At 47.0% G+C, this 24130-nt stretch overlaps 1 pseudogene across 1 annotated transcript in view; it reads right to left on the reverse strand.

Moving 5' to 3' along the window:
* LOC147685048 (uncharacterized) overlaps positions 1-24130 on the reverse strand; it is a 127103-nt pseudogene that overhangs the window by 34496 nt on the left and 68477 nt on the right. The gene's annotated exons all lie outside the window — the stretch shown is intronic.

Raw genomic sequence — 24130 nt, forward strand, 5'->3', positions numbered from 1 at the left:
ACCCATCACAAGGGGGAGACCTAAACCTCAAGTAAAAACGATGGCAAGAAGGAAGAAAGCCGTGGTAAAAAGAAAGACAATAAGAATACTATGATGGGAGGGGTTGACAACAGTATTGAAACAATCAATTAACAGCCAGTGTGGGTTACTAAGCTAGTGGTGAATCTTCAAATCCAAGTGAGGACATAGTCAAGGACGAACTTAAATCACTCGTAGGTAGGGTTGATAAATTGACCTCGCTTATTAACTGGACAAGCTAGGGGGCAGTTTATGGGACAGTTCAAATGGATACTGGTCCCGGAGACCAGGTAACTGCGAACTCTACAAAGACCATTCCAACCCCTAAACACAATGACCGCCCCGCTACCCAACCATTAAATTTAGAGAGACAACAACTATTAGCCCCACCAAGACCCAACATAGAGAGATCTTCTACTGCCACCACTAGTAGAGCAAGCCCACGCCCTTACTTAAACAAGCCATTAGACCTTGGCAGCCGAATAATCAAAGGGTAGGGTTAGACTTACAAACAGGCACAGAGGCTTTCAAGGAATATGCCCCACCCCCAGTTATTAACATACCACTGGTCTCAACCCCATATGTCCTCATCCTGGCTGGTATCCCTGAGGTTGGATAGGGCCAACATTAATTACACCAAGAATTAAAAAAATAAATGCATGCATTGGTTAGCGAATCATAGGTACGACGATGATGAAGAGATTATAACCACACTTAGAGTGGGATGGCTAGGCTGGAGGCCAAAGGACAAGACAGGCGATTGCAGAGTGATTAATTATAGAAATCCCCACGTTGTGCAAGAAATTCTAAATAGAGAGGATGGGAGAAAAATGGGTTCAATTCTAGCCCTCCCTCTGGGCTATTTGTATCCCCCTGAGAGGGTCTGCGATGACACAAGGCAATATGGGTGTGACCGGAGACATGAAAACCATAGTTATAACAAAGCTGCTGTAGAATATTATTGGCCCAGGTAACAGATGTATAATATTCCTACAGCAAACAGATTTATTAGCCTAGAAGGAGTGGGTTGACTCGAGGCCCAAGTCATTGGCCTCGAAGTGCAGTTGGGTGAAACTCCTTTGGTAATTGAGTCCTGAGAGAACGAGGCAGGGAACTGTACGATGTTAGGGGAAGGGGAGACCTGTGAGAGCATGAGCGGCTCACCAGGGAATACCCATAAAGGCTCAAACATGACTTTGATTTCTAATCAACAACCTCCATCGTTCCGTGGGTCTCCCCCACAGTCCTCCCTACCAGTTGCCAAAAAAAACAACTCTCCTGACCGCCCAAGGCTATGTGCTTTATCCTGGAACCTAGCAGGCCTGAACAGCAAGATTGACGACCCCGAATGGGGCCACTTCATTGACCAACATGAGATCTGCATGTTCCAGGAAACGTGGGCAAGGGGGGATGTTTCAAAATTGGGTTATGCTATATTCAATATCCCTGCAATATCAGGTGGGAAAGGGAGACCTTCTGGAGGCCTGAGCACATGGGTGGCTCGGCAGAACGGATAGAATCATCCTCAAATGACATTCTCTGTGTTCTTCTGCATTTTTCCGCCCAAGATCTCCATTGCCCTTTTAAAGGTGTAGTCCAGACCAGTTAGCCAGGGCCAGGAGTGAAAAACTATTGAGGAACTAACATCGTTTCTAGCTACCATTGCAGATAACCACATGGTGATTGTAGGAGGGGTTTTTAATTGTCAGTTTGAGCCACTAGATGGCTTACAAAAGGATAGTCTCTGTGAGGAAGATGAATTCTGGGCCATCCCGGAGTCTTCATGCCTTCTAGTTAAAATTTGGTCCCCTCTGGTGATCCAGATGAATTGGCTTGTTTTAAAATACTCTTTAAGGGCATGCAATGGAAGAACACAATCTGCATGTCCTTAAAGAGTATTTTAAAACAAGGCAATTCATCTGGATCACCAGAGGGGCCACATTTTAACTAAAGGGCATGAAAACTCCGGGATGGCCCAGAATTTGTCTTCCTCTTTAAGGGAATGCAATGGAAAAACACAATCTGCCCCCGCCAGATGTGCGAAGAGGCAAGATGGCCGCTGACTGATTGCAGCGAGAAGTCGCAGTTCTCCCTCCCTCCTCCAAAGCCTTGAATATGATATACTTCGGGAATGCTGGAGATCCCCTACCTAGCAAATCCTTAGATAACGGCTTGGATTCATGATTTTTCCGATCTAAGGTGGGTGCTGCGGATCATGGCAAATTTTGAGTACTGGCTCCCTCAGCGGTGGCAGAGCTTTAGAGGCAAGGACAGCATGGCACAGAGGGGGCCGAAGCAGCCAAAAGACGCCGATGTCCAGAAGGGGCAGCAGGTGAATGCTAACGGCAAGGAGTCGTTGAAAGATACAGTAGCCTCTAACCAGCGCGGCTCAACACAACCACAGAGAGGCATTACCAAGAAGCCCGAAGACCCGCGAGGCAATGGCGGTAAAGATCCTAACGGAGCTACTTGTAAGTCGACATCTGTGAGGAGTGGCGTGGATGGGGGTAAATCTAAGGACCCCAAGGAACCTGTCCTACGGCAACCTACCTTGCAGGAATCCTTTTCTGCAAAGGTGCCGGAGACAGCAGTGATCAACTCTGGAGCTGCAGTGTCGGAGGACGCTGGAAGCACGGTTGCTGGGCAACAAGCGGAAGTGGAGATGTAGGCAATTCCCGGTGTGAAGCAAGGCAGTTCGAGCGCTGGCTCAGCTGAGCCAAGAGCAGATGTTTAGGACATACAAAGCATTGAGAAAGGCAAGTCTGGGAGCACGATCTTGGCTGAAAGCAGAGTGAGTGACTGTAGTGGTGCTAAACCTGAGCAAATTACTGGCACCGCTGGGGGGGCCACTGGGAGCAGAGAGTCTATCAAGTAGTAAACTGATTAGGCTTCAGAAAATTCCCCCTGAGATTCCTGCTGTGTCTGGAGAGGGGGGGGCCGCGGAACAGGCGCTCGTGTTACTACAAGACAGGGGGATACCTGGCATCCCGGATGGGGAATGCTTTTTCTCTCTCAATGATGATACAAACTCCCTGTTAACAAGCGAGGGAAACTTGGTTAGCAGCACCGACTTGGACTCTGCAGTAAGCTCGTCAGTTCAGAAGGTACCTGCGTTTCATAGGAGCTTTCAGGAGAAAAGAAGGTCAAAATCAAAATCTAAACTCCCTCCCAGTCCTTTAGACGCTGAAACAAATAGGAAACTTTGGTGGGATTACTCTGCGACCCCACAGCTTTATCAGGAGGGTATGCTAGTTGACTCACAGCTGGTCCAGGACAATCTAAGTAGCCCACCTCAAGCCACTTCACTGGATCTTTTGTACACCACCCTGAAGCAAATGCAGGGAGAAGCTAGATCAGAAAGATGGAGAGCCAAGCAAGCGGCAAAGAAAATCTAGAACTCCATGAGAAAGATGAATAAATGGTATCACGAGATGGCAGATAGGGTTGCACATGTCGAGGAAATAACGGGGAGGCTGGAAGACGAGGTCAGCAGATGGAAATCCTTCAAGGAGGCACAGGAGAAGATGACAGAGGAAGTCCAATGGAAATTGGAGGATTTTGAGAACCGCCAAAGACAAAATAACATAATACTCTTGGGGTGGTGGAAGGGGCCGAAAGGCAGGATGCCAGGTCATTTGTTGTCAATGTGTTTAAGGGGGCTTTTCCCGCGTTGACATACTGGGGGTGGGAGAGTGAAGTACAGAGAGCACACTGCTTCTCACTGTTTCCCAAAAAAACCTATGGGGCATCCCAGGTTGTTAAACCTCATGCAATCCTTATTTATGTCGGCAATTTTCTTTTAAGACAGGAGATTATGGCGAAGGCAAACCCAGAGGCTAGACATACGTTTGATGGGGTCACCTTCTTTGCCCGCTCGGATTTCTGCCATGCCACAGTAGAAAGAAGGTAGAGGCTTAGACAGTTGATTGCGCCCCTTCAGGCTCTAGGACACGAGGATACCTATTGTATCTGGCAAGGCTTAAGATCATTGTTAAGGGGCATGTTAGAATCTTCTTTTCTGAGATCAAGGCCCAACAGTATCTTGCAGAATTAGAGGAACAGAAGGGAGGATAGGGGGGGAGGTTCGGTTTTGTCTGCTGTTGCTTCTTTTTTTTCTGGGAGACACGCTCATAGAGGGGATCTTCTCTGGGAATCATTGGTATTAAAGGGTCACAAAGGGTGGAAGTTCTGGGAGGAGGGAGGGTTGCAACTGCTACAGTCCAAGTCATGCAGAGGTCATGAGTGACCTATTTGCCTGTAGGGGGGTGTGGGGGAGAACTGGGGGTAGTTTTAACGGGGGTTGAGGGTGGGGGTGGGACATGGGTTTACACGGTATAGCACAGCACTACGTTTGAGACGGTTGAGCAGACATAGGAGGTGTATAAACAAAAGAATGAAACAGCTCTCACTGGAGATGAGGAAAGCACGCAGTGATATATTGGCTATCTGGATGGGACAGGTATATGATGTATTCTAAATGAATTAAAGAATTGCTTCTCTCAATGTGTGCGGCTTGAATGACCACATGAAAAGACAGCGTGTTGCGGCTGCCCTGAGATTAATGCAGTTGGATTTCGTATGTCTCCAGGAGACACACGTAAAAGGGGTTAGGGGTTATCTAATAGAGTAGATGGGGTTTAGCCTACTTGCACACTCGAAACAGGGGACTAAGACCAGAGGGGTGGCTATTCTCTTAAAAAAAAGGGATGTTAAGGTTAAAAGAAAAAAGGAAGATCAATGGGGAAGATGGGTGTTGGTGGAATGTACAATAAATGATCAACTAGTCACTATAGGGTCGGTATACGGTTCAACGGAGGAGGATCCGGATGTTTTTGAATTTCTAGACTTAGTACTGGCCTTTTGGCCCAAATCGGTCATCTTGGGTGGGGATTTTAATATAAATGAGGTAGGGGGTCTGGGTACAGAGTATGGGCAGCTTTATGAAGGCCGTAAGAAAAAAAAATGTCGAGCAATTCTTAATCTGGCACGCCATAACTCCTTAACTGACGCATGGGCACGGCTGAATCCACTAGACGACGGAATTTATTTATTTATTTATTTATGAAATTTGTTAAGCGCAACAAATACCCTAAGGTGTCTCTGCGCTGTTCAGATCAGGTGCGTAGGCACTGGACTACTGGTTAAAGAGCCAAGTCTTTAATTGCCTCCGGAAGATCATCAGGGAAGGACATGATTTTATGTGTAGGGGGAGAGTGTTCCACAGCCTGGATGCAGCGACCGTGAATCGCCTGTCCCCCCAATTCACTTTTTTGGTGCGGGGAATTGGTAGCAATTTAGCAAAGGAGGAGCGCAACGCTCTTTTGGGCGTATCGGCAGAGAAGGCTTGCCTTAAGAACTCTGGGCCTGTGCTGTTCCTGGCCTTGTAGGTGATACATAAGGCCTTAAATTTGATATGGCTCCTAATCGGAAGCCAGTGCAGGTGCCGAATGATGGGAGAGATGGATGAAAATTTTGAGGTGTGAGTTAAGATTCTAGCAGCAGAGTTCTGGACGAGTTGTAGCTTATTCAGAACTTGTGCTTGAGCGTTTAATAGTAAACCATTACAGTAGTCAACCTTGGATAGGACCAAGGTTGACATCAAGGTTTTACCTGCATTGGCTGGGAGAAACGGCAATAGTTTCTTAATCATCCTCCGGGTGAAAAAGGATGCCGAGACAACCGCGTTAGCGTGGCTTACAAATGAAAGTTTATTATCAAATAGGACACCTAGGTTCCTAACTTTGTTCACCGGTGTGGGGGGAAGGCCTAAGTCAGAAGGCCACCATGATGGAGACCAAGACGGGGTCAGATTACCGAAAATCATGACCTCCGTCTTGTCTGAGTTTAACTTTAAACAGTTATGGTCCATCCAGGAGCTGATGGCCACCATACCGTCTTGGAAGTTAGCTGCAACCGCTCTTCTGTTGTTATGAACGGCCAGTACTAACTGGGTGTCATCAGCATAGGATGTTAAACCTATACCGTAGGATTTAATGACCCTCGCCAAGTCCGACACATAGATGTTAAATAGTGTCGGACTTAGCGAGGATCCCTGAGGAACACCACACGGCAAGGTAAAAGTGGGGGAGAAGAAATCACCCAGTTTGACGGACTGCTCACGGCCCGAGAGAAAGGAGGTTAGCAGTGATTTGGCCTTGTCCTGAATGCCGATCCTTCCAACACGGTCGATCAAGATGTTGTGATCAACCGTGTCGAAAGCAGCAGACAAGTCCAGTAGTATCAGGACTGCTGCCCCTCCTTGATCCATGATTACTCTGACCTCATCTGCTGCCTTTATGAGAGCGGTTTCGGTTCCATGGCCTTTCCTGAACCCGCACCTACTATTCTGCTCCACATAAGATCTGTGTTAGTTTAGAATATTTCTTCATATCAAACTATCTGCTGTCAAAAAGTCAGAAAGAGAAATTTCCTCGCATCGTCTCTGATCATAATCCACTTGTTTTAACACTGAAATTGGTAAGCGGGGACAGGCAGGTGCAAACATGGACTTTTGAAAGAAAGCTGCTAGTGGACGATGGGTACCTAAAACATATGAACGATTGGATACCAACTTTATGGGAGAATAAACGTGGTAGTACTTATTCAGGGGTTATTTGGGATGCTTTTAATGCCGGCATTTGTGGCGAGACATTAAGTTATAGTCTGCATAGACAAAAACAAGAGGAGGTTAGAGTTAATAGGTTGGTCAAAGCAGTCTCGGCGGCAGAGGAAGAGCGGACTCTGGCAATCCAGTCTGGCACGTCGCCAGACCCAGCATTTTTAAAAATCTTACATACCAAGGCCAAGGTGAATGAGGGATTTGCCATCAAGGCAGCTGCGACCTACTTAACAAAAAGGGAGCAATGCCACAAATTGAACGAGCGAGTGAGACACACCCTTGCAGTTCGCACAAGACAGAGAGCGGCTTTGGGGGAAATCAAAGAAACATCAGATGACCAAGGTGGTACAGTTGTAGATGCTGAGGGTGTTAGGGAGGTATTTAGACAGTTTTATGCTAAACTGTACAGCAAGGATCAGCCAGGAGACCCCTTAGATATCCAAAGGTACCTCAGGGATGTCTCTGCTCCTCAGCTCGCAGTAGGAGACAGAGAGGTGCTTGTTGCACCTCTCAATCTTGAGGAAATCCCTGCAGCACTTAACAGTCTTCCGCCAGGCAAGGCGGCGGGCCCGACGAGATCCCCATCAAATTTTATAAAACATTCCAAGCTGTGATTTGCCCTGAGCTAGTGGATGCAATCTTGCAGGCACAGTTTGGAAATTCTGTGCCGGATTCTTGGGCAGGTGCTGACATCGTTGTGATCCCTAAAAAAGGGAAATCACCTTTGGAACCAGGGTCATACAGACCTATCACCCTTATGAACTCGGATGTCAGGATCTTCTCCAAGGCATTGGCTCTTAGACTGTGTAAGATTATAGGGCAATTGGTTAGTCCTACCCAACATGGTTTTATTCCCGGCAGGGGTATTGCACAACACGTCCGTAAGGTTATTACACTTTTTGATGCCATGGAAGTCCCAGGAGACCCCGTGGAGCGGTTATGTTTCTGGATGCAGAAAAAGCATTCAATCGGGTCTCCTGGGACTTTCTCTGGACAGCCGTAATTTGGGCTGGTATTGTTGAAGGGTTCATCAGGGCAATCCAGGCACTTTATCAATCCCCTACAGCTAGGCTTAGACTTAACGGGGGGTATACTTCAGGAGTGCAGATCGAGCGGGGCACTCGACATGGGTGCCCTTGTTCACCTTTGTTGATTGCGGTATACATAGATCCGTTGATCCACAGGCTTGAAGCAAATGATCAGATCCTACCAATTAGGGCTCAGGGCCAAATTTTTAAAACTCTGGTTTATGCAGACGATGTGGCGATAGTGACTCCTTCTCCTGTTAGTGATATCCTGGAAGTAGAAAGGGAGGCTACGATATTTGGTAGGATCTCAGGCTATGCATTAAATGGTCCAAAGACACAGATTATTAAGAATAGCCAGGTGGTATGCGATGATGTACGGGTGGTTAAATCTGCTGTGTACTTGGGGATTAGCATTTCAGCAGATCTGGATAAGATTGTGGAGCAAAATATTGAACCCATAATGGCTAAAAGTAAGAAGGACCTTGATAGAATACACAACCTCCACCTCTCTCTGGTTGGGCAGGCTAATGTTGTAAAAATGATAATTTTGCCTAAATTTCTCTATCTATTCAGGACAATCCCATTGATTTTTTAAGGCAAATAGTTTGTCGCAATTGAGCACCTAATTAACAGATTTATTTGGGCACAAGGGAAGACCAGGAGAACCCTTCGTTTTATAACTCTCCCCAGGAACAGGGGAGGAGGGACGGTTCCCGATTTTAAGTTGTATTATTGAGCAGCAGCCTTCCAATACATGTGTGGGCTAATGGGGGGAAATATATCAGACCGGCAGGTTAAGATGGATTTGACAAATATTTACGCAATACTCATTGGTGAGAATGCAGAAAACTGTTTTTTGAAATATACTGACTCCAGTTACTTTAAAAGAACTAGGTTTAAGACACTTATGGCAGCTTATAAAATCTGGGCCGCATTTTGTAAAAAACTGGGGCTGGGAAGTAAGCATGGGCGGAAAATCCGTTACGCTCGCGGATTTTGCGGATTTCTGGGAAATTCGCAATCCGCGAGATTTGCGAATTTCCCGCAAAATCCGCAAATTCGCACGCAGTGGATTTTTTTGGCGGCGCGCGGCGTTGGTGATACAATTTTTGCGGCGCGCGGCGTTTATCATCGTTTGCCGAGTTGTTTTTCTCGATAGTTTGCGAGTGCTGCGCCATTTTGGATCTTGCTGTGTGATCCCGCGGGAATTGGCGAGCGCGATTACGTCATCGCGGCTTGCCAGCGATAGTTTGTCAACGAGAGTACGGCGAGATCACGTCTCGCGGTACTTCGCAATTGCGAGATTTGAGATGCGGCGAGCGAAAATATAAAATTTGCAATTCTGCACAAGAAATCCACCAGCAAGCAGCATAAACCTTCTAGAAATGATGATTTTTATCTGAATAACTCCTTAGTTTGACATTTGCCTGCACTTTTTTAGCGAGGAGTCCATTTTGGGGAGGGGGGCAGGGGGTGGGAGGAAGGAAGTGTCCCACAGTCTTCAACTTCCTGTTCCTGTTCAGCAGGCTCCTCCCAGTGCTTTGTCCATCTCCTGGTCACTTTTCATTTGGGTCTGGAGCTGGAAGGATTACTTTTTGTGGATGCTGCTGGATATTTGGATTTGAGGCCTTTTTGACTTTCTTTGGATCACTGTTGGATTAGAAATTTTACAAGTAAGTTTGTTTGGGGCATTACAGTTGCTGCAATTAAAATTTTGGAATTTTCGATTTTTGGGCTGTTTTGGGGCCTTTTGCCCAGGGGTACTCAGTGGTGGGTGGACTGAGTCTTTCTGTGGGTTGTCTTGAACTTAAACATCATGGAGGGCATGGATGGAATGGGATTGTGCTGATTTTTCAGTGATTTTCGTTTTTTGGGCCTGTACTTGTGGCCTTTTCACCAGGGGTATTTGAGTCTAGCATGGGCCTAGTCTTTCTGTGGGCTGTCTTGAACTTAAACATCATGGAGGGCATGGATGGAATGGGATTGTGCTGATTTTTCTGTGTTTTTCGATTTTTGACCTGTTGTTGGGGCCTTTTGACCAGGGGTAGTGAGTGGTGCATGGGCCTAGTCTTTCTGTGGGGTGTCTTGAATTTAAACATCATGGAGGGCATGGATGGCATGGGGATTGTGCTGATTTTTCTGTGTTTTTCGTTTTTTTGGATTGTTCATGGGGACAGGCCATGTGGGTGGGGGCCATTTTGAGTGCTGGTACAGGCAGGCCCTGGCCATGTGCTAGGAGGCAAGTGGCCATTTTGAATGCAGGCTTTGTTGTTAGGCCTCCAACCATTTTGCCTACTTTTCAACCTTTATTTATGCCCAGGGGTAGTGAGTCTTGCATGGGCCTAGTCTTTCTGTGGGTTGTCTTGACTTTAAACATCATGGAGGCCATGGTTGGAATGGGATTGTGCTGATTTTGCAGTGTTTTTCGATTTTTGGGGGTGTTCATGGGGAGGAACAGGCCATGTGGCTGGTGGCCATTTTGAGTGCAGCTACAGGCACTGGCCATGTGCTGGCAGGCAAGTGGCCATTTTGAATGCAGGCTTTGTTGTTAGGCCTCCAACCATTTTGCCTACTTTTCAACCTTTATTTATGCCCAGGGGTAGTGAGTCTTGCATGGGCCTAGTCTTTCTGTGGGTTGTCTTGAATTTAAACATCATGGAGGCCATGGATGGAATGGGATTGTGCAGATTTTTCAGTGATTTTCGTTTTTTGGGCCTGTACTTGTGGCCTTTTCACCAGGGGTATTTGAGTCTAGCATGGGCCTAGTCTTTCTGTGGGCTGTCTTGAACTTAAACATCATGGAGGGCATGGATGGAATGGGATTGTGCTGTTTTTTCTGTGTTTTTCGATTTTTGACCTGTTGTTGGGGCCTTTTGACCAGGGGTAGTGAGTGGTGCATGGGCCTAGTCTTTCTGTGGGGTGTCTTGAATTTAAACATCATGGAGGGCATGGATGGCATGGGGATTGTGCTGATTTTTCTGTGTTTTTCGATTTTTTGGATTGTTCATGGGGACAGGCCATGTGGGTGGGGGCCATTTTGAGTGCTGGTACAGGCATGCCCTGGCCATGTGCTAGGAGGCAAGTGGCCATTTTGAATGCAGGCTTTGTTGTTAGGCCTCCAACCATTTTGCCTACTTTTCAACCTTTATTTATGCCCAGGGGTAGTGAGTCTTGCATGGGCCTAGTCTTTCTGTGGGTTGTCTTGAATTTAAACATCATGGAGGCCATGGATGGAATGGGATTGTGCTGATTTTTCAGTGATTTTCGTTTTTTTGGGCCTGTACTTGTGGCCTTTTCACCAGGGGTATTTGAGTCTAGCATGGGCCTAGTCTTTCTGTGGGCTGTCTTGAACTTAAACATCATGGAGGGCATGGATGGAATGGGATTGTGCTGTTTTTTCTGTGTTTTTCGATTTTTGACCTGTTGTTGGGGCCTTTTGACCAGGGGTAGTGAGTGGTGCATGGGCCTAGTCTTTCTGTGGGGTGTCTTGAATTTAAACATCATGGAGGGCATGGATGGCATGGGGATTGTGCTGATTTTTCTGTGTTTTTCGATTTTTTGGATTGTTCATGGGGACAGGCCATGTGGGTGGGGGCCATTTTGAGTGCTGGTACAGGCAGGCCCTGGCCATGTGCTAGGAGGCAAGTGGCCATTTTGAATGCAGGCTTTGTTGTTAGGCCTCCAACCATTTTGCCTACTTTTCAACCTTTATTTATGCCCAGGGGTAGTGAGTCTTGCATGGGCCTAGTCTTTCTGTGGGTTGTCTTGAATTTAAACATCATGGAGGCCATGGATGGAATGGGATTGTGCTGATTTTGCAGTGTTTTTCGATTTTTGGGGGTGTTCATGGGGAGGGACAGGCCATGTGGCTGGTGGCCATTTTGAGTGCAGCTACAGGCACTGGCCATGTGCTGGCAGGCAAGTGGCCATTTTGAATGCAGGCTTTGTTGTTAGGCCTCCAACCATTTTGCCTACTTTTCAACCGTTATTTATGCCCAGGGGTAGTGAGTCTTGCATGGGCCTAGTCTTTCTGTGGGTTGTCTTGAATTTAAACATCATGGAGGCCATGGATGGAATGGGATTGTGCTGATTTTTCAGTGATTTTCGTTTTTTGGGCCTGTACTTGTGGCCTTTTCACCAGGTGTATTTGAGTCTAGCATGGGCCTAGTCTTTCTGTGGGCTGTCTTGAACTTAAACATCATGGAGGGCATGGATGGAATGGGATTGTGCTGTTGTTTCTGTGTTTTTCGATTTTTGACCTGTTGTTGGGGCCTTTTGACCAGGGGTAGTGAGTGGTGCATGGGCCTAGTCTTTCTGTGGGGTGTCTTGAATTTAAACATCATGGAGGGCATGGATGGCATGGGGATTGTGCTGATTTTTCTGTGTTTTTCGATTTTTTGGATTGTTCATGGGGACAGGCCATGTGGGTGGGGCCATTTTGAGTGCTGGTACAGGCAGGCCCTGGCCATGTGCTAGGAGGCAAGTGGCCATTTTGAATGCAGGCTTTGTTGTTAGGCCTCCAACCATTTTGCCTACTTTTCAACCTTTATTTATGTCCAGGGGTAGTGAGTCTTGCATGGGCCTAGTCTTTCTGTGGGTTGTCTTGAATTTAAACATCATGGAGGCCATGGATGGAATGGGATTGTGCTTATTTTTCAGTGATTTTCGTTTTTTGGGCCTGTACTTGTGGCCTTTTCACCAGGGGTATTTGAGTCTAGCATGGGCCTAGTCTTTCTGTGGGCTGTCTTGAACTTAAACATCATGGAGGGCATGGATGGAATGGGATTGTGCTGTTTTTTCTGTGTTTTTCGATTTTTGACCTGTTGTTGGGGCCTTTTGACCAGGGGTAGTGAGTGGTGCATGGGCCTAGTCTTTCTGTGGGGTGTCTTGAATTTAAACATCATGGAGGGCATGGATGGCATGGGGATTGTGCTGATTTTTCTGTGTTTTTCGATTTTTTGGATTGTTCATGGGGACAGGCCATGTGGGTTGGGGCCATTTTGAGTGCTGGTACAGGCAGGCCCTGGCCATGTACTAGGAGGCAAGTGGCCATTTTGAATGCAGGCTTTGTTGTTAGGCCTCCAACCATTTTGCCTACTTTTCAACCTTTATTTATGCCCAGGGGTAGTGAGTCTTGCATGGGCCTAGTCTTTCTGTGGGTTGTCTTGAATTTAAACATCATGGAGGCCATGGATGGATTGGGATTGTGCTGATTTTGCAGTGTTTTTGCGATTTGTTTGTGCTGTATAACTGAACTGATGTTCCTCTGTCTTCCATTTTTTTTAGGTGCACAAGACTCAAGAGAACCACCAGTGCCAGGAAGAAGTCCTGCAGCGGTGTGTGTGTGCAGCATAACGTCACGCGACGTCACGTCTGGCCTCAGACAACTCTACAATTCGTGCAACTGCGGCCTGCTGTCTGACCTGCTCTGAAGAAGATGGCCCCAAAGAAAGGTCTCCGTAGCTCCTCTAGCAAGAAAGTTGCTAGTAAGGAGCAGAAGAAGCAAGTTACCAAGGAGGCTGGTGTGCCACCCGCCACGTTTTTTGGGAGAAAAAAAAAAGTACGCCTGCAGCAGCAGGATCTGCTGGGGACCAAGCTGGGAGCAGCACCCCTGCTCCATTGGGTTCAGTGCCTCCACCACCACGCCAACTTAAGTCAAAGCCCTTGAGTGCTTCAGAGGCAGTCAGTGTACTTCTCCAATCACCATCGACCAGTGATGTTGGCTCATCGCAAGAAAGTAGCAGCAATGTCCCTGAATCAACACAGGTTGTTGTAACTCATCTGACAAGTGTTGAACAACCACAGCCGCAACAACAACACCATGTGCAAGTACACGCCCAAGTACATGTGGAAGGAGAGGCAGCAAAAGGAGATGCGCAAGCAAAGGTGCATGGAGGTTCACAAGTGCCCACAATAGTTGTTCCTCCCGAAGTAGGGGCACATCAGGAAATCGACAATGAAGCCGAGGTATCATTGGAAGCCACTCCTCCTGATGATCATTCATTGTCTTCCACATCCCTAGCAAGGAAATGATCAAGGGGGGTGTCTACATCTTCTTCAAGCCCACCTCGTTCTGATGCAAGTGATCTGTCTTGGGAACCACAACTGCGGTCTGACAGTGAGGCACACCATGATCTGACACCGGTACCTAAGCGTAAAAGGAAGGTCATCCAAAAACTCAAACCTATGGAGTGTGATGAGGCTCAACAAGAAGTGACAGATACTGCTGGTGATGAAGCCTCTCACGATGACGACGAGCCAGTCATCACAAAGGTCACTGCAGCCCCACCGGGCATGCAGCAAAGAGACATTTTGACCCTATCCGGAGAAGCTGCTGAGCGTGATGATGATGTCGGCGAGGAGGCAATGGAAATGGAATCATTAGATTTGGAGTTAAGTAGTACACCAAAACCTACCGCTTCCATATTTCTTCCTCGCAAGAAGGTACCCACCTCGTCCTCGACCTCAATTCGTGGTGGTGAAAGTGCAAAACGTACTGAAGTTCGGCAATCCACATCCTCCACTTCATCTGGCATTAGCAGCAGGACCACCACCACCAGTATCGCCGCCTCCTCCGGCCCCCAAAGACATTTCAAGTCTCCAGTTTGGGACTTCTTTAGTGTTTGCCCAAAAATGGAAAACGTAGCCATTTGTAGCATTTGTAAGCTTCGAGTTAGTCGTGGTAAGTTTGGTACCAACTATGGTACCGGAGGCCAGAGAGGTCATCTTAGGAGAACGCACGATGTCCAATGGTTTGCGCACCTACACGCGATCAAGGAAGCCCGAATTGCACGCAATGAAAACGTTGATTTTTCATCTGATGATGACGAGGAGGAAGAAGACGATTCAAACACTTCACTTACACCCAGTACCCCTGTCAGCAGCACACCCCATGTGAGCCACACTAAGAGTGTGGGAGAGAGTGAGACATCAATGCGGAAAAGTTCATCAGCGAGCGTAACTGGGTCGAAGATATCATCATCATCCCGTAAATCCTTGGTCCAGGGCAACATTAAAAAGATGTTGTTTACAGAAGCGCAATATGAACGCAACCACCCAATGACGCGTCTATATAACACTAAGCTGGCTAAAATGCTAGCTCTGGACCTTCTCCCTTTTTCTTTTGTAGAAGGGGTTGGTTTTCTAGAATTAATGGCAGCGCTCTGCCCTAAATGGAAGGTTCCTAGCCGGTTCTATTTTGCCCGAGTTGCGGTTCCAGCACTACATGAAGATGTTCTGAAGGTGATTGGGGCAGCTTTGCAGAAGAGTGCTGTTCACACTATACATCTGACAACAGACATGTGGACCAGTGGCGCAGGCGCTGATTACATGTGCATCACTGCACACTGGGTCTCTTTTTCAGGGGCTAAAGCAAAGCTAAACACAGGTGTTGACACGAACATTGTTTTTAAAGCTGCTCGGAAACATGCAACACTAGCCATGTTTGGTTTGGAGAAACGTCACACAGCAGAAAACATTTTGGATGTCTTTAACACAAAGGTCCTTAACTGGCTGTCCCCACTAAAACGCCGGGTTGGTTATGTTTCCACGGACAATGGCGCCAATATAGTTAAGGCCATGAGGGACGGTGACTATTTCAGAGTGCCGTGTTTGGCGCACTGTATAAACCTGGTTGTCCAAAAATTCTTGGCTAATAAAGCCAGTGCAGCGTACAGTGTATTGGACAACTGCCGAAAAATGTGCAAGCATTTCAGCCATTCTTTTAAGGCCCGGAAGCAGCTGAGGAGCCTGCTATATCAACGTAAAATGCCAGTGAAAGCACTCATCCAGGAGGTGGTAACACGTTGGAACTCAATCTTCTACATGCTTGAGCGTCTGTATGAGCAGTATACGGAACTCGATCAATATTTCCTTACAGAGGGTACAGAGGAGCTGAGGATGGGTGGGCCGCAATGGAACATAGTTCAAGGCCTGACACGCATGCTTCGTCCTTTTGAGTTCTTCACGCGTGCAGTCAGCAAGGAGGACTCTAATTTGGGAAAAGCTATCCCATTGTTGTACATGCTGGAGGACCAACTGAAGGAGGTGTGTTCTGTGTTTGAAAAAGATGACAAAAACCAAGACTCTTTGCTTCTGGCTGAGCAATTATTAGAGCTCCTACAAGGTGATGAACGTCTTAAAAAGATCCTCTCAGAACAGCATTACATTTGTGCTACTATTCTGGATCCACGCTACAAAAAGGCGCTGGCAGGCCAAGCATTCTTTCCTTTTGATGATGAACATGTTCCAAAGTACAAACGTTGGCTAGCCTTGTCAGCCAAGAGGTTTGAAAGAGAACGGCTGGAAATTGAAGGAAATGGCAGTACATCAGCAGGCCATCCCCAGTCAAAACAATCCACTTCTGCACCTGTGGCTGTGGCACAAGTGACCTCTCAGCCGTTAAAGACACCGGCAACCGGATCATCTGCACGAAACACAACAGAAACATTGGAGGCTGAAGAGGATTGGCTAGCTCTGCGTGGGTTTGGTTCTCAAAAGGTCAGAGGCACAGCAAGAGCTAAGCAAAGTGGAGGAACCTTGGATGAGGACCTTGAGTCGATGGTGAAGGACTATCTGAATGACTCAACAGAGGTCTATGTTAATTCTGACCCATTGGCGTATTGGCATGGGAAAAAAGAATTGTGGCCACAGCTCACCAACCTGGCTTTAAACTACTTGTCTTGCCCACTCGCAAGCGTGTCTTCTGAACGGGTTTTCAGTGCTGCTGGTGGCATTGTAACTCCCAAACGGAGCCGCCTCTCACCCAAAAATGTGGAGAGGTTAACAATGATCAAGATGAATCAGCACCTCATACCACCAGATTTCAGAGTACGAGAGAGCATGCCGGATGAAGAGGAGGTGGCCTGCAACATAGATGAGGGAATTTCTACTCTGTCAGGTGACACTGAGCTCACCCTGCCTGAATTCGCAGAGTATGATGACGAAGCCTTATTCTCATTCCTGGACCGTGATACCGAGCCCTGAAAATGAGACAACGAATCAATAACTTTCTTTTTCGTCCCTATTCACTTTTATTCCTGTGTGTCTGTCTTTCTTTGTTGTGCACAGTTAATATATTTCAAACTTTAATCAGATAATCACAAAATCAAGCCCACCAGCAGAACTGTCTTCGCTGGTTTGCTAATTGATTTGAAGTTGCCGCAGTCTGCATTCCTCAGGTTCACAAGTTCAGAAGAACATGCTCCTCTATCCTCCTCCTCCAGACTCCTATTTCCATCAAACCAGAGGGCTGGTTTACGCCCAATGAAGAAAGACTCAGCACTTGTGGGGGTGTTGTTGTACCTCTTTGCAGGTGAGTTGACGGCTCTGGGACCATTGTTGGGAAGCTCTAATACCGGATAAAAGTGTTTTGGACCAAATCCCAGGCGGAAAAATGTTTGTGTTTTTGATGACTTGCTTGCCTTTGAGGTGCTCTTAGGGGGGGTTCCGTCTGTTTGTGGGTGAGTTTCGTGGTCTGGGAGCACTGCTGGGACACTCTAATCTTGATTGCATTTGCTTTTCAGGAAATCCGTCGTGGCAACCCCGACTTATGGCCTAGCTACGCAGCGCGTTTGGACCGAAGGCCGAGAAATATTGCAAGTATGAGATTTTGCTTTTGGCCTGTTTGGGGGTGTTATGCTTCTTGGCGGGTGGGTTGGCGGGTCTTGGGGCATTCCTGGGAAGGTCTAATACCGGGTAGAAGTGGTCGGGACAAAATCCAGGCCGATTTTTTTTTTGGCTATTTCTGACATTTTGCTCAATGTAGCGTTTTCGGGGGCCTGTTTGGGGGGCTTCCTGGTGTTTGTGGGTGGGTTTCGGGGTCTGGGAGCACTGCTGGCTATATATACTTTACTTTGCAAGAGGTTTGAAGCAAATCCATGGTGGCAGAGGGGAGTTAGGGCCTAGCTGCAGAGCGCGCGCGGAGTGATTTGTGAAATTTGTGAAAAATTTACTAAGTCCCCATTTTTGTACTTTTGCTCTTTGGCTGTTTGGGGGTCTTCTACTCGTTTTCTCCTGGGTTGACGGCTCTGGGGCCATTGCTGGGAAGCTCTAATACCGGATAAAAGTGTTTTGGACCAAATCCCAGGCGGAAATTTTTTTGTGTTTTTGATGACTTGCTTGCCTTTGAGGTGCTCTTAGGGGGGGTTCCGTCTGTTTGTGGGGGAGTTTCGTGGTCTGGGAGCACTGCTGGTACACTCTAATCTTGATTGCATTTGCTTTTCAGGAAAACCGTCGTGGCAACCCCGACTTATGGCCTAGCTACGCAGTGCGTTTGGACCGAAGGCCGAGAAATATTGCAAGTATGAGATTTTGCTTTTGGCCTGTTTGGGGGTGTTATGCTTCTTGGCGGGTGGGTTGGCGTGTCTTGGGGCATTCCTGGGAAGGTCTAATACCGGGTAGAAGTGGTTGGGACAAAATCCAGGCCGATTTTTTTTTTGGCTATTTCTGACATTTTGCTCAATGTAGCGTTTTCGGGGGCCTGTTTGGGGGGCTTCCTGGTGTTTGTGGGTGGGTTTCGGGGTCTGGGCGCACTGCTGGCTATATATACTTTACTTTGCAAGAGGTTTGAAGCAAATCCATGGTGGCAGAGGGGAGTTAGGGCCTAGCTGCAGAGCGCGCGCGGAGTGATTTATGAAATTTGTGAAAAATTTACTAAGTCCCCATTTTTGTACTTTTGCTCTTTGGCTGTTTGGGGGTCTTCTACTCGTTTTCTCCTGGGTTGACGGCTCTGGGGCCATTGCTGGGAAGCTCTAATACCGGATAAAAGTGTTTTGGACCAAATCCCAGGCGGAACTTTTTTTGTGTTTTTGATGACTTGCTTGCCTTTGAGGTGCTCTTAGGGGGGGTTCCGTCTGTTTGTGGGTGAGTTTCGTGGTCTGGGAGCACTGCTGGGACACTCTAATCTTGATTGCATTTGCTTTTCAGGAAATCCGTCGTGGCAACCCCGACTTATGGCCTAGCTACGCAGTGCGTTTGGACCGAAGGCCGAGAAATATTGCAAGTATGAGATTTTGCTTTTGGCCTGTTTGGAGGTGTTATGCTTCTTGGCGGGTGGGTTGGCGTGTCTTGGGGCATTCCTGGGAAGGTCTAATACCGGGTAGAAGTGGTTGGGACAAAATCCAGGCCGATTTTTTTTTGGCTATTTCTGACATTTTGCTCAATGTAGCGTTTTCGGGGGCCTGTTTGGGGGGCTTCCTGGTGTTTGTGGGTGGGTTTCGGGGTCTGGGCGCACTGCTGGCTATATATACTTTACTTTGCAAGAGGTTTGAAGCAAATCCATGGTGGCAGAGGGGAGTTAGGGCCTAGCTGCAGAGCGCGCGCGGAGTGATTTGTGAAATTTGTGAAAAATTTACTAAGTCCCCATTTTTGTACTTTTGCTCTTTGGCTGTTTGGGGGTCTTCTACTCGTTTTCTCCTGGGTTGACGGCTCTGGGGCCATTGCTGGGAAGCTCTAATACCGGATAAAAGTGTTTTGGACCAAATCCCAGGCGGAAATTTTTTTGTGTTTTTGATGACTTGCTTGCCTTTGAGGTGCTCTTAGGGGGGGTTCCGTCTGTTTGTGGGTGAGTTTCGTGGTCTGGGAGCACTGCTGGGACACTCTAATCTTGATTGCATTTGCTTTTCAGGAAATCCGTCGTGGCAACCCCGACTTATGGCCTAGCTACGCAGCGCGTTTGGACCGAAGGCCGAGAAATATTGCAAGTATGAGATTATGCTTTTGGCCTGTTTGGGGGTGTTATGCTTCTTGGCGGGTGGGTTGGCGTGTCTTGGGGCATTCCTTGGAAGGTCTAATACCGGGTAGAAGTGGTTGGGACAAAATCCTCGCGGAAAAGCCTTTTGGCACTTTTTGTAACTTAGGGTTCGTTAGGGTTAGCCCTAGCAGCAGGATTGCATGTGTTTCGGGGTGTTCTAGATTTTTGCAACTGAGTTCTGGGGTCTTAGAGCACTCGTGAGAATGTGTAATTTTGGTTGCAAGTCATTTGAAGAAAATCCATGGTGGGAAAGGGGGGATTTGGCATAGTTAAAGAAAGCCTTTGCCACTATTCTTAACTTAGGGTTCGTTAGGGTTAGCAGTATTTCTATTGCATGTGTTTGAGTGGGGGGGATTTCGAGTCTTGGAGCGATGCTTGCTATGGCTACTTTTGCTTGGTTGCTTGCAAGTGGTTTGAATGCAATCCACGGTGGGTAAGGGGTAATTATTAGGAAGGGGGTACTTCGGCCTACTTTTACTTTCAAAGTAAGTTTTGTCACCAGTTTTCTGCTAGGCCTCGTTTTTTGAGATTTGATTGGGGGTCTTCTACATTTTTGCGACTGGCTTTAGTAAGGGTCTGGGTGGGAGCACTGCTAGGAAGATCTAATTTTGTTCTAAAACACAGTTTACAGTACACCTTGCTTGAGGGGCAAGATCCGCTACATTAATTTGCCCATACTTATTTATTCTTCAAAAGGTGACTCAGAGTACGCACTTTCAAAAATATTGTACTGTCTACTAGGAAAATCAAATTGTGACTTTTTGCACTCCACAGCCTACATACCTTATATTTATTTATCAGTGGTGTTGTAATAGTATATCACTTCCTGTTTTTCGTTGAATAATTACAGGCCGGGTTTAAGTCTCTGCAATGGGGAAAAAAGGATGGAGTCAGGCTTCACAGTAGCGAGCCACAATTCAGCATCAGGCAGGCAGTGGACAGGGTGTCTTCTGGTGACCAACATCGATGGACGAAGCGTCGGCTGCAATGGAGGAGTGCCGCTAATAGGAGGATTTTTTTTCTGCAGGCAACTTACTTACCGCTTCCAACAGGACCACTACAACCACATAGATACAGTATCCCTTGCCTTTTTCTCTGACTGTGACTGCATTTCTTGGATCTCTCTCTGCTTCTAAATTGATCCCTTAACACATCACTTAGTCCACTCCACTATCACATCTGCACCACACATAGTCATTTGTAAGTGCTCCTACGTAATTCGCAAGTCGCAGCACGCCCCAGGCCGTAGAGGACTGGGATGGCCCCAATGATGAAGCATGTCACCAAGGGGCAACCCTGGTGAGTGAGGGGACACCTAGAAAACAAGCAATTTCTCCTTTTCTATCTACTATACCTTCCAGACCAACCCCACTGAGTGTTGTTGTGAATGGATTTATAGTGACCAGCAAGGCTCTCGGGTATCTGGCTAAGTACAGAGACCTTATGTTGAATATCGTTATCAATAATTCCACACAGGCCCTGTACTGTCGCATTCTTTCTTCCACAGTTGTCGAATGTACTACTTACTTTTCACTGACATGCATGCAGTACTGCATGCACTTTCAAAGATTGATGGATAGGTTTGTACCCAAAGAATTGTTTATGTTCCATTGTTTGTCTATGCTGTGCTTTTTTTTACAGGGTGTCTTCTGGTGACCAACATTGATGAACGAAGCGTCGGCTGCAATGGAGGAGTGCCGCTAAAAGGAGGATTTTTTTTCTGCAGGCAACTTACTTACCACTTCCAACAGGACCACTACAACCACATAGATACAGTATCCCTTGCCTTTTTCTCTGACTGTGACTGCATTTCTTGAATCTCTCTCTGCTTCTAAATTGATCCCTTAACACATCACTTAGTCCACTCCACTATCACATCTGCACCACACATAGTCATTTGTAAGTGCTCCTACGTAATTCGCAAGTCGCAGCACGCCCCAGGCCGTAGAGGACTGGGATGGCCCCAATGATGAAGCATGTCTCCAAGGGGCAACCCTGGTGAGTGAGGGGACACCTAGAAAACAAGCAATTTCTCCTTTTCTATCTACTATACCTTCCAGACCAACCCCACTGAGTGTTGTTGTGAATGGATTTATAGTGACCAGCAAGGCTCTCGGGTATCTGGCTAAGTACAGAGACCTTATGTTGAATATCGTTATCAATAATTCCACACAGGCCCTGTACTGTCGCATTCTTTCTTCCACAGTTGTCGAATGTACTACTTACTTTTCACTGACATGCATGCAGTAGTGCATGCACTTTCAAAGATTGATGGATAGGTTTGTACCCAAAGAATTGTTTATGTTCCATTGTTTGTCTATGCTGTGCTTTTTTTTACAGGGTGTCTTCTGGTGACCAACATCGATGGACGAAGCGTCGGCTGCAATGGAGGAGTGCCGCTAAAAGGAGGATTTTTTTTCTGCAGGCAACTTACTTACCACTTCCAACAGGACCACTACAACCACATAGATACAGTATCCCTTGCCTTTTTCTCTGACTGTGACTGCATTTCTTGGATCTCTCTCTGCTTCTAAATTGATCCCTTAACACATCACTTAGTCCACTCCACTATCACATCTGCACCACACATAGTCATTTGTAAGTGCTCCTACGTAATTCGCAAGTCGCAGCACGCCCCAGGCCGTAGAGGACTGGGATGGCCCCAATGATGAAGCATGTCACCAAGGGGCAACCCTGGTGAGTGAGGGGACACCTAGAAAAAAAGCAATTTCTCCTTTTCTATCTACTATACCTTCCAGACCAACTCCATTGAGTGTTGTTGTGAATGGATTTATAGTGACCAGCAAGGCTCTCGGGTATCTGGCTAAGTACAGAGACCTTATGTTGAATATCGTTATCAATAATTCCACACAGGCCCTGTACTGTCGCATTCTTTCTTCCACAGTTGTCGAATGTACTACTTACTTTTCACTGACATGTATGCAGTAGTGCATGCACTTTCAAAGATTGATGGATAGGTTTGTACCCAAAGATTTGTTTATGTTCACAATTGTTTGTCTATGCTGTGCTATTTTTTCTTGTCTCCCAAAACCTTTCCCAAAAACCCCCGTACCCATCCATTTTTCAAACCCTAACCCTCTTCCCCCGGGCTGTGTGGTTTTGATTGATGTGTGACTAAATGACAGCAATAAATCCACACACTTGCTGGGGAGGATAAGGTGATAGCAACAGGCTGGTGAAGAAATCCGAGGATATATTCTTACTCTGCTTGACAAAGAACCATTGCTAATGTGAAAGAACTTCAACCGAATTAGTAGTTATACTTTACCATTTGTTAGGCTACAATGTGGCACTGTTCTACTGTACTTCTGTCACCTGCTATATTCTCAGTTGTACCGTTGAATTGCTCAGGAGGACAAACCAGATTTCATTTTCTTTTTTTTCATAGGCATGCAACTGCCACTGCGTCACACCACTAGTACCACCGCTATGAGGAAATTTTATCCGACCAAGATTGCCAACCATATTCGCTGTTTCCCGTGGAGCCAGCCCTGGGTCTAGCCCTACTTTCAAACACAAATTACAGGTAAGATAAGCGTTTGGTGGTTTGGGGGTATAATGGAGTATTAGTACGAGAGACGAGAGACTGAAGGTAGTACTACTAAAGTCCTAGGACTCTTGGATTCACTTCGTCTGTGAGAGGCACTTAGTGTTGAAAACATTTGGGCATTTACACTTAAAGGAAGAAAATGGAACTAAACTTTCAGGAAAACAAAGTCAACGTTAAACCCCCACCCACCAGGCAAGCAGTAAGAAACGGGTATGCTCAGATAAAGTTTGAAAAAGTATATTTATATCGCTAACAAAATAATCTCCCGCAAGACCCTCCCTAACCCCAACGACTGTCCTTCAAAAGTCCCCAAAAACCCAACTCCCAATTCCCACCCCCCAAAAGTCTCTAAAAAAGGGGCAAGGGACACTATGGGCGGATGCTGTCAACTTTTTGGGCCAGGGCATCATGCTCCTGGCGGAGCAAGGCGTGCTCTACGCGGAGCCCCTCCAACTGGTTGGAAAAGTGGTGGAGCTCCTGCTGGAGGCGGGACACCATCAGGGTACTGCGGCGCAGGCGTGCCTTCAATGCCTTGTAGGTGCAACGGCTGTGAGAGGAAGCTGTAGCTGTTGTCCTTGCTACTCGGCGGTGGCGTTTGGCTTTGGCAGCCCGGCTCTGTCTGGGTGGACCACTGTGCTGGGTGGCACTGGCAGCCCGTGGGGGAACGGAGGCCGATGCAGACGACGTAGTTGTTGTGGTCGACTGCACACTTTCTTCGTCCTCCAGGGCCACCAGCCGCCGATATTCGGCCACAGTGGCATCGATCCTCCGTTGCCGGGCCGCTCTAGCCAGCTCCTTCCTCCTTGTTCGTTTGGAAGGAGAACCTATATGAAGAAAGAAAGACATAGTCTGTAACCAATGCTCCTTAAGATTAACTCAATCATTCAGCAGAAATTTGTGTTGCACTACAACTAGCAACTTGCAAACGCATTACATAACTATTGAGGCCAGTATCTATCTAACCTCACACTTCTTCATCCTTGCTCTAACATTAGTGGGAGTTTAAGGAACAAATTCTACGAGCACTATGGACTTCCATTGGAGTCGACTATGAAAGTACACCAGTCTTATTCTTCTTCTTGTCTCTTGTTTTGGAAAATTGGTACGTTATCTTCTGCAAGCCGGCATAATGCCAGCGCAGT

Source organism: Lissotriton vulgaris, chromosome 10 (assembly GCF_964263255.1).
Source record: "Lissotriton vulgaris chromosome 10, aLisVul1.2, whole genome shotgun sequence".
In the NCBI taxonomy this organism is placed as follows: Eukaryota; Metazoa; Chordata; class Amphibia; order Caudata; family Salamandridae; genus Lissotriton; species Lissotriton vulgaris.